The following is an 11720-nucleotide window of genomic DNA, read 5'->3' on the forward strand; positions in this document are numbered from 1 at the left end:
CTGCTCTTGTAGGCAACCTGGCTGCCTTCTCCTCGAGGCTGCAGTGGGAAGGCATCAGAGATCTGGAGCAAGTCTTCATTGCACCTCGGCTACAGCCATCCTCAAAGCTGAGAATGAAATGGACACAAGGGGAAATGAAAAATGGGGCTTAGGGAAGCATGTGTCTGTACGTGTACAATGCTCTTTGGAAGCCGGTACCAACTCTACAAACTTTAAAGCTGTTATCCCCTGGGAATGTCACTGGGTACATTGTTGTGACTTGATCCAGGTATTTGAGGAAGCCATGAAAGAGAATGATGCCATTATTTTTGAGCCAAAACTAATCTATCAATAAAAGAGAGATTGTTGAGGAAACTTCTTTTCAAGGAGCAACGATGATCATTCCTTTAGGTACAACTAAGGAACTGAAATAGAACAATTTGAAACATGACATCTTAAAATAAAATATCTTTAAACAGAAAAAAAAAAACCCAACAAACCAAACAACCCCAGATAAATAAGCCAGTAGCCAGTACCAGGCTTTTCCAGGAAGCATATGAAAAACAAGGCAGTATAGAGAAATTATTTCTTTGGGATTTGCTTCTAGCCTCCAGGGGTCGACAATTTATGGGCTACCTGCATCAGACATTGTTCAGCCCGCTGAACGGATACTCCATATTGTTTAGCTCCACTTGAAGAGTTTGTCTAATCCCTTTTATGGTGGCTTTTCTGCCCAACACAGGATAAGATCATTCCTCTACAGCATCACACTTCTCAATTTATTTGTTGTGGCTAGTTGACAGATCCTGGGTGTCTCAAGAGCCTTGGGAAACAGACAAAACCAGAATGTATTGTTTTTCTCCAATGAAATGTAAACTTGATTAGCATTCTGAAAATCCAAGTTGGGGATTTTTTTATTATCCCCAGCCTCTGTTACATGTGCCAGACACCTCTGGGGATGTTGCTGGACAGCACTCTATTCTTTCACTGGGCTATTGACTACATGCCAAATAAGATTTCTCTCCAATCGAACACTTCTGAAGATTTAGTCACTGTCTCTATCACAATTGGTGGTGTCTAGTAAAACAACTCAGTTCATTTGCTACACCTTGCCTGGGTCACTGGGGAAGTCAACTTCGTGGGACTATTAACACCCCATAAAAGTACTTTCTTGGCTTTAAAGCACTCTGCACTGAAGCGTCAGCAGCACCACGGTGTTGGGCTGCCTGAAGGCTGCTGTTGTGAGCATAGCGTACTGCTGACCCTTCGCAAAACAAAAAGAGACAGTGCCTAAGCAGCAAAGCTGCAGGGCAGTACTGGGAATCTGTTGTGGAGGCATGAGGAGCACAGTTCCCACGGCCCTGACAAACCACAGACTCACGAGCTACACCTGCACTTGGAGAGAGTAACATGCTAAGCTCATCACCTCCTAAATTTTATGTCCCAATTTGTCAAGTTTTATGACAACAAAGATGATTATTTGCATAATAACGTGGCCTGTAGAAATGAAGTCATTCTCTACTGTAGGATGATACTCTTCCTACATGCTTTTCAATACGTATTTGGCTTTGTTTCTCCAGCACAGGCTGGGTTTGGGCTGCAAATAATGTAACTTGTTTGAGTGCAGTGGAGCTTTGCTGAATTAAGTGACGTGGGCATCAGTTCCCAAGGCCATGAGAACATGCACTGGTCTACCTGAAAGTTGGAGGTTGCTGTGCCTCCGCAGACATCTGACACCTGCATGGTTAGCTCTGCTTTCTACCAAACTGGTTTTGGTGCCAGCAGCCATGGTACAGCATAGCTTTCAGCGCTGCCATCTAAACACCTGGGTATTTGTGGGGCTGCTTGGCTCCCAGTCAGCTCCATGTTGCACCAGCTTCGTTGTTTGTTGAAAGCTCATGTGGATGTGTCTGTATGTGCTGTTATTACGCCTTCAATGATGCAATAATGAAGAAATCACACCTGTAAGGGAGTGTAGTTAAACCAGCTACTGTGGGTGGGGATTTTTCCATCTTTTCATACCTGGTGTGGGCTAGCGATGTTAATTAGCCAAAGGCCAAATCACCATTTCTGTGCAGGCTGGGCTCTAAGCTGCAAGGTTGGGAAAGTGTATAGATCATAATGACCAGTGAACCAATTATGTTTTGCTGAAGCATGTAACGTTCATAGAGGTGGGAACCATCACTGCTGTGTTTGGTCTAATAGTATCACTCATGAAGGTGGGAGCCACGTTCCTTTGATTCTTTCCAAACTCAGAAATTGAAACGGTATGTTTCTGAGTGCGACAGGAAGCCTTTATTGGTACAGCTTGGAAGTCACCCTGTGTTGGACACTTCTGCTGGGTTCTAGGAGATGCTGCTTCTGTGGACGCTGATGGTGGTAGGAGGGGGATCTTTTTTCATTTCTGTTCTGACTACTGGAAGACTGCTGAGATGTCAGCTCAAGAGCCTTCACCTGACCTGTGTTACCTGATGAGTTCCAGCAGCAGAATAATGGACCCAGGAGGTGTAGGAAAGGCAGAGGAGAGAGAGCACAGGCATTTTAGGCTCCCTGTTTCAGCTCTTCATCAGTACTTCCTCCATTTGCATCATTCACACCGCAAAAGCATGCAAGGTGGTTAGGAGTTGTTTCTTGCTATGTGCTAGTTAACACACGGTACTTACTTTTTCCATAGTCTAATATAAACAATACATGAACGTGTGCTCCTGTATCAAATAATTGCTGTCAGTTGCACTTACATGACCAGCTGTGATTGAGTCCTGTCTATGCTACAGCTGGCAATCCTGCTCCTTTAATGCGTGCCAACAAACGCTGGTGAAAATAGCCTCCACAATCTGAAAGCTGCTGCACAACCAAAGGCAACGGTCCTCTCCTTGTCCCATTGACAAGGACAAAAAATAGCAAATTTTTGTTACAAAGATTCACTGGGATAGATTCTCCAACAGCAGAGACTCCCTGGAGGGAGGGAGCGGTCTCCACCACTGGTGTTCTCTTAACATAGTTAGACAAGTATGATTAGAACAGTTAGGGCATCGGAAAGGACTATGATCTTGTGACATCCCTTTCAGCTTCATTATCCATGGCTTTGTACCTACGTGTACCTACATGACTACGTACCGCTTCATCCCACTTCTCTGTTTATTCCTATTCTTTTTTCTTTTCTTTTTTTTTTCTTCCTTCTATTGCTTCCTTGCTGTTCAGCCTGAGTCTGGCCAGCCCTGAAAATGGAGTTATTTCCTGGGCTGAAGCCACGTTAGCAGCAAACTGTCCTTGTAATCAGAGAGAGCCAGTGGGAAGGAGCAAGAGCGAGGAAGCCAGATGTTGTCTCAAGCCAGTGGCACGAGCCAATATCCACTGGCGGAGAGCGTGAGCTGTCCATGTGTCCTGCCTGCAGCATCAGGCAGAAGCTTCTGTTGTCTTCCACCCCCTTGGGCACGCTCACCACGGCTGTCAGAAATCCAGTACAAATCTTAACACATGCCATGGTACAGCGGCTGTTCCAGACCAAACTGCCTCTTCTGTCCCCCTCCCGTGGCTGTTTTGGGGGTGCGTTCTCAGCTCCACTCTACACCAGCTGTGGGTTTTTCTCTCAAGGGCAGTTACCAATAAACCTGGAAGGCTGGTGCTTTTTCTGCTGGGGGAGATGAAAATGGACTCAGCATATGGAAACCAGCTGGTTTGAGCGCAGAATTGGCCCAGAGAGCTCTGGCTGAAAAGAGGCAGCAGCATGGAGAGAAAGTGGTGGGAGGGAGCAGAAGAAGGAAGGAGAACTGGAGAGGGGAGATAGTCGTGTACATAGAAGAGTAAGGAATGAGCATCAGCTCCATCTCCTTTTTCTGAGTGATTTTGACAGCGAGGTGCCGTGGCCTTCAGTGACCTCAGCTCTTATCGTCCTGAGGTTGATGTGACCTTCCTACTCCCTGGTTTAAAACGGGTTTTTTTGTTCTATCAGTAGCCCATTCCTTCTCCCCACCCCCAGCTCATTTTTCCTCTTACAGCATGTTAATGAGCAAAGTGCTTATGCAAATGAGAGGCAGAAACAATTGCTTTGAATAAGGAAGGAAATTGTCAGGGTAGAGACAGAATCCAACTTCACTCTGATGCGTGTCTCTCTACTTTGGCTCTCGTGATGGCCCCATTGCTTTACACTACACCTGAAACTGGAACACTATTTTTTTATTTATGTGCCTTAATATTAACACTAATATCTAACTTTTCCGTAATACTTTTATACCACTTCATGTGCCTATAGAATTATATAAGCATTAGCACCAATTTCCATTTTCTTGCTATACAAAGATAACCCAAAGGGGAGAAGGATTTCATCTCTCCCTAGCTTGCTATCTCTATGCAAATTTTGTGTCCATTTCTAATTGTTCATTTAGAAAAGTGATTTTATGCTGTTTTATCAGCCACCCTTAGTATGGATGCAGTCACACTAACGTAAAAGTGCTGGAAAGCTGTGTAGCTTAGTCAAACTGGACTATTACTTGAATGCAAATAGAAATGAGCCTGCCTTAAGGGGCTGTTCTGTTTTTTCCAGCATTAAAGCCATGTATGCACTACTGTGAGCAAATATTCAGAAATGTCAGGTGTTCTGGCTAGTATTGCTCCATTTTAGGAGAGAAGAATCTTGAGGATGTTTATCGTAAGCATTGCAGGATACAGATGTGAATTCTTTAAGAAAGGTTTCCCTGTCACCAAGACGATGTTAACTAGCACCTGAAATTAAATGTGATTTTGTCGTACTTGTTTAGGAAAAAGGGCGGGTCAAGAAACTAAGATGTTTGTATGAAGCTGAGAAGAACTAGCAGGGTAGTGTTTAGGTAAATCAAGGTCCATATGTTTTCATTTGACTCCAGGAGTTAGCCATATAGCTCACAGCATGGATACAGGGACATTTCTTTCTTTCAGCAGTAGGGTCTCTCAAGGACCTCCTGGCTATGTGGAGGACAGAAACAGGCTGAAGCTGGGGGGTAAGAACTGGCTTTACTTCAGGTCAAGAGAAATGTCTGTGTCATGAAGGCTGTAGTCTGGAGACCAAACTTATGGAAACTTCCTCAGCACTTTCCCATCCAATATCTCGACAGCAAAATCTGGGGCAAACCAATGCATCTTTTATATGAGGGCTTGTGAAAAAAATTTAATGTCTGTCATGTAGCTCCTGTCCTCCCTGTCCTATAGCATTCAACACAGAGCCAAACCTATAGATGGGTATAAAAGGGCAGAAGTAATGACTTGGGGTTCATTCAGAGTCTCACCCCTGCCCAAAAATTCATTCTTTATTGCTGTCATTTGAATTTTGCTTTATTGTCTCATATAAAAATGTAATTCATCCACTTCTTCAGCTTTCCAGGGCAGATGAGACCTGAATGTCTAATGTAAACCTTAGTTCTGTGAAATGAAGAAGCTTAGTCTCCTGCAGATTTGTGTCTCAAGACTGAGCCCCTGTGTAGGTCTTCCAGTGTTTGCTAAGTGGCAAGCACACACCACAGCTGTTCTGTCCATAAAGACATTAAAAGACCCTTCTTTACCTGTCTGTCTTTTTGCACAAAATAGTTCAGAGCTCAATATCTTTGAAACTTGTGCTCCTCAGCCAGACTGGGTTGAATATGGCCAGTTGGCTCAATGGTTACTAGGAGAGACTTACAGACAGCAGATAGAATAATCCAAAGAAAATCAGGATAAGATTCAGCAGAAATAGATGCTGTTTGCAGATGAACAGGATCATTTTTCATCAGTCACCTCTTCTGGTGGGGAGTGCCTTAGGATATTTGGGATGGCAGCACAGTGAGAGGTTGTGCTGGTAGGACACACAGGAGTGCAGGCGTTACTCTGCAGGTTTGCCTTGCAGTCCTCATTGCCCAGGAGAATGTAGCCTCACACATGAAGTAGGTGTTCACCAGTGGGTGATGCACACTGGATCTTGCTTGGAATTTAGGGCTTGTTTGTTTAATTAATGTATGGGAGCACTAGATTTAGGGCTAAGCTGTTTCATTCTGTTGCTCCCTACCTGGCCACGGACACTTGGTTTTTGTTGCCTGTTCACCTCTGTGTTGTCCAGCTGATTTTACGTGTCTCCAGGGGCAGCTACAATTATAAACATTTTCCTTTGGCTAGCTTAATGAGGTTGTTGAAAAGGGTTGGTAAAGCTTCCGATAAGCCTCTTGATTTTTATTTTTATTTTCCAGGCCTTATGTGAATCATCCCTTTTGAATTCAGCCACCAGCACCTGGAAAGAGGCCACCAGCACTTGGGGGTTGACAACATTATTAATGCAAGTCATTATTTGTGCGAACACGTTCCTGGCTCATATGAAGCATGTGGATTCCCGCTGTTTCAAAGGAGATGGAAATACCTGCTGTATGCAGATAACCCACCCCCCTCCGCCCTTTCCTAACCGTCACTGCCCACCCCTCGGACCTGGCCCTCTCCAGCATCCCTTTGGATGAGCAATGTGTATCTGCTTTGGGCCCCTTTGTGAAACTCCTGAAGGTTTTACAGTGGTGTCAGACTAACAATGTGTAGCATAATTTAGAGAGGAATGGGAAATTATTCATTCGGGTTGAATCACAATAAGAATTTCTCAGGTTTGAGGGGGTGGGAAGTAGGGGTGAAACAATAACACAAAAAAACCCAAACCCAAAATAAAGAGAAAAATACCCTGATTCAGCTTGAAGCTCTTTTTTTTCATCTGCTTACAGTTATTTGGTGCTTCTAAATTTTTCTTTTTTTTAACAGTGTGAAGGTGTCTATATCTGTATAGGCCCATTTTTAAAAGAACCAAAGGAATTAGTGAAAGTAAAAATAATTACAGGCGGGGATGAAAGCGGGCTGAATGCAGTCCAGGTTTCCCGAAGCAGAGCCATTGCAAACTAACCAGGTACTTTCCTTGGGGAGGAGAATGAACTTTCTAGAGAGAAAAAAAAAAAACCTGTGTCACATCTCATTTATTTTGGACTTCAGGAAGGTGATACCACATGGGAAATTACTACTGAGGGCTGGAGAAGACAGGGATTAGGAATAAAATTGCAAAGAAGGAGTGTGCTGATGAAATTAGCTGATGAAACAAAACTGAGGGACTTTCAAGACAAAAGAGATATCATGAAGGAAGCATTGGGTGACCTTGAGGATAATAGAAACAAGATGAAATTAGATAGCACAGAGTGAAAGGTTACATTCCTGGGATTAACATGAGAATTTCTGCTATGTGCCAGAATAAATAAATTCATAAATTGGAAATGACAGAAGGGGGGGGAAAGGACCAAGATATTAGACATCCTGTGATCAGCTAGTACGACCGTGAGCCACCTCTGGGATGCAGGTGAGAAACAAGCAAATACAATTTTAGGATGAGAAGGATTTCTGAGACAGACAGGGAAATTTTAATGTCATTGTACAAGGCTTTGCTGAGGCGTTATCTGGAACATAGTCTTCAGTACCAGTCAGTCACGTGGCTAGCTGGGCTCCAGCAGGAATGGGTGATGAAGAAGGCTGTGGGGGTGTCCAGGCAAATGGAGAGCCTGTCATATGTGAGGAGACTACAAAAGTGCTCCACTTGTCTAACAAAACAAAGGCTGAGAAGGGATATGTTTATTCTCTATAAACATGTTAAGGGGATATACATCAAGGCGGGAGAAGAGCTATTTAAGCTAAAAGACAATGTTGGCACAACAGCAAATGAGAATGAACTGGCCATGAATAAAAATAGCCAGAAAATAAGAGGAGATGACTCACCACCAGAGGAACGGGGCTCTAGAGCAGCCTAGACAACTGGTATGGATGCGACATACATTTGCAAAGGTGGAAGGAGGCATGAGGAGTGCCTGTGCTCCCTGTTAGCGATGGGCGACCACTCCCACAGCTTGAGGCTGTGCTTGAGACTTCTTGTGTTAGACAGCTTGAGACTTCTCCCTCCTTCTGCCCCCACCATGTTATGATCAGGGCTTGACTTCTCTTTGCTGCAGTGGAGGCAAATGCTCTAACTGCACTTGGGATGGTGTTTGATCAGCTGAGAAAGATGTTTATCTTTCATGGTGCCTGCAGTGGGAGAGGAGTGGCTTCTGTACTTCTGTAGCATGACGTTCTGAAGTCTTTTCCATCTCCAGGATGGAAATTAATCCATGTTTCTCTTTTAGTACTACACTGCAACTTCGTTACAGCAAATGTGAAGTTGCATGAGAAAAGTAACTGTTTTGGAAGGGATGTATTTACTTCTATGCTTACTCCTTTCCCCCCTATTTAGCCCTGAGCTGGATTTAATCTTGTTTGTTTGTTTGTTTGTTTTTTGGACAATGGGGAGAACAACTCTTCCACTTAACAGATTTCTTGAGAGAGCTGTAGCTTCTTCATGGGGAAAGGAGGGTTGGGAGACAGGGGTGGTAAGAAAAAGGGCGGGTGAATTGTTCCTTCTTATCTGCTGCTGACTCACTGGTCCCTGTGTTGTGCTTGTGACATGGCTGAATCACCAGGGGAATCTATGCCGAGCTCCTCTGACCTCATTTAGGCTAACTCAAATTAGGAAGAGAAGCAGAAAGAGAACAGGAAGACTGAGAGGAATTCAACTGTCACAGCAGATTCCAGGTACATTCCTTGTAGTAAATAATCCCAGGTAAGGTGAGTCAAGTGGATCAAAAAGGCATACAGCATACATCTTCATTTCAGTCTGAGAGACGGAGATCAAGATACTGCATACTCATAAGCAGAGTATTGCTGAACTCTTAAGAATTGCTTTGACTAGTTCAGGCTCTATCTATCACATCTGACATTCACTAACACATTGGATTTTTTCAGCTTTCACGCCTCTCAACCACCAACCCCATTAAAGTGTTGAATATTGCCTTCACTCTTCACTGTGAGGTAAGACCCTGTTTGTGAACATCTGTTGTCTTTGTGGTAGCGATGGAGCAATAGAAGAAGGGAAGGAGCATGAAAGCTGCTCGAGCGTCAGGCTTTGAGTATGAGGACAGTACCGATGGGGAGCACAGAGTGGTGAAATCAGCCTCCAACATTAGACTCGTCTTTTGCTTGTGTTATCATACATGTATTCCAGTGCCCCAAACAAGATTTGAGAAGCAGACTGATATGACTATTTTAAAATGCAGGTACAGGGAGGAGAGCAGATACAAAGTCCCAGTGTGCTGCTATTTGGCCCTGTGTTGTGAGTGTAGCACATGTAAAATACAGTTCAAAGTATCACTTTGGTTTAACAGTACGTATGAGCTCACCCAGGCCTTAAAAAGGTCCCTTGATTAATTATTTCATCTGAAGACGTCATTTGCCAACCCAGGCTGCGTCTCCCCTTGGATGGTGTGAATACAAACATTAAAAATGTAGAAAAAAATCTTTGAAAAGTGCTGACAGACCTGATAATGGTGGTGGCACTGGCTTAAAGAGAGACTGGGGAAATAGCTATCTGGAGCATATGTGAGTTGGCTGAAGCCTACCTAATGTAGGGTAGGCTAATCTAATTTTAATTGAGATATGGCTGTAACTCCTACAGCTGTACCTGAATTAGATATGCATTTGCCAGCTCACATACTGCTAGCTTGTAGTCGCTGCAACACAGAGGTCAGGCCAGGCTGCAAAAGCTACCCATGAAACTGCACACGTTCAGCTCTGAACTGCCACGACTCTGCTACAGACAGTGGAGACAGAATTCAATCCACTTTGCAGGCTGCATCAAATACTCAAGGGAATTTAGACTAAAAAGAGTTTTTAGCATTTCTGTCACTTAGTCATGGCAGAGTGTTTAGTTTGGGTTTTTTGTTTGTTTGTTTGTTTTTTTCTGGAGAACTAACTGCTTGCATCTTGCCTACACTTCTCTATCCACAGCATCACAGAGTTAGGGCCAGAACGGACCATTGTGGTCCATCTCATCTCATTAGGTTCAAAAATCGGCAGCCTTAAACCCTATCACCTCTCCCCTCAATCATTTAAAGTAGTATGCAACTCTTAGAAAAATAACCAGTTTCATGACATGATAGCTGTGCATGAAGAGTCTGCTATACCTTCTAAGTAATATATTAGTATAGTATGTGCCAGTGTTTGGCCCTGGGCTTTTCTAGCTTTGCTTAACACGTCTTTTTTTAATCATGCACTCCTTCAAGGCTTTCCTACATACCCGCGGTCACCTGCGAAGAAAATATATTATGCAGAGGCAGGGTAATCGGGAATGAGAGAAGAGCTTTATAAAACTAGGAGGCTTGGAACAATTAAATTCAACCGACTGACAGAGCAGGCGAGATGAGTTGACAGTAGAAAGATAACCTGTTTGTAAATGCAGCCCTATTTTATCTTCCCACCAATTAAATTAAGTTCTCTTTGGCCTTCAGATAAAAAACCCCAAACTAAATAAACACTGTTATGCTGCATACATCTTAATACTTCTAATCTTCTGACTAGCAGAGCAAAAAATTAATATCTTCCTGCCTTAGTAAGAGGGAAAACAGATGCCATGGGGAGGAGGAAAGGGGAGACTATGAGCAACCCTAGCTTTAGGTTTGTGTGTCTACACGTGCCTGCACACAGACACATGGAGTCAAAAATAGCTTTGTGAAAGGATTTTTAAGCCTCATTGTAATAATGCGAATGAGTATGCCGAAAGGAAAGCAATGAAAATACAGCACTTGCACTTCACGTCAGCAACCCCAGGCAAAAGCATCAGTCCAGCTTCAACAGGTTTGTCCTGTTGCAAAACTAAAGTCTCTGCCCTTGCTGTGCTTAAACTGGGAGGATAAAACATCCACGTTGGCAGCCTCAAGGGAAATGTATGCCTGCCTTTCTCCATGAACACGTGGAGCAAGTTAGTTGAGAGCTATCTCCTTTCATACCACTGCTGCCACCAGTCTCAGGCAGCCGGAGAAAAGTCCTGAACAATTCCAGTGGTGCCAGCAGAGCCATCCAGGGCAACGCTGCACGCCCATGGTCTGCGCCCAGCTGCAGTAAAGCCAGGGAAGCAGCCCATGCGATGCACCGGGCACGAGGCCATGGAGGAGAGATGCTCCAGGAGTCTCAATGCAGAAGGCGATCCCGTGCCCTTCAAATGAAGGATGCTGTCAAAGTTTGGGCTTTTCCCCCATCCCCTCAGTTTTTGTCTCCCTTTCATATGCTACTGAGCGAGTGCTCAGCAGGCCTCGGGGCTGGAGGACCGTGTGATCACCCTGCTGCAGTTGGAGCCTGACATCCCCACAGGCACAAGGGGGAAGGAAGGGGATTGAATGTTGCACGATCAGAGGGAGGGAGAGAGACAGGCAGTGGCCTCGCAACGGAGAGGCACACACACACACATGCCCATCAATAAATGTCTCTCTGCCCTCTTTCCCCCACTCCTGATCCCTTACAGCATGTCCCAATGCTCTGCACTGCTGACCACAACTCACCGGACACCAGGGCACTCAGGTATTTCTTTTTGGGTGTCAAGAAATCTTTCCTGCTTTTCCCCTGCATTCATAGCTGGGCTTAGACCTCCAGTGGGATGTCACAGCGCTCTCCAAACTAGCCAGCTGCAACAAGGTCTTTAACCATCTCATACCAACATACTCTTTATACAGTCCCTCTACTGCCTTCTCCTTGTCTCTCCTCATCCAGGGCATGTGTTCTCTCTCTTCTCTTGCTTCTTTCTCCCTCTGCTTCTTCCTCAGCTGCTCTTTCTTCATTGGCTCTCAGAGGCTTTTAATAGAACCAGCCACAGCTCCATCTTATCTTCATCGGCCAACCCACCACCCCTGAAGCCAGCCCAC

The 11720-nt window shown here is 44.5% G+C and overlaps 1 long non-coding RNA gene across 1 annotated transcript in view; it reads right to left on the reverse strand.

The window, feature by feature from the left end:
- Nucleotides 1-3126: 3126 nt before the first annotated feature.
- Nucleotides 3127-11720, reverse strand: part of LOC308065910 — a 60136-nt gene continuing 51542 nt past the window's right edge. The window contains exon 2 of the long non-coding RNA XR_013928971.1: nucleotides 3127-11536. This is a non-coding gene — a long non-coding RNA (uncharacterized lncRNA). The remainder of the gene's footprint in view (nucleotides 11537-11720) is intronic.

The sequence above is a fragment of the Falco punctatus genome, assembly GCF_963210335.1.
Source record: "Falco punctatus genome assembly, chromosome: 6".
Lineage (NCBI taxonomy): Eukaryota > Metazoa > Chordata > Aves > Falconiformes > Falconidae > Falco > Falco punctatus.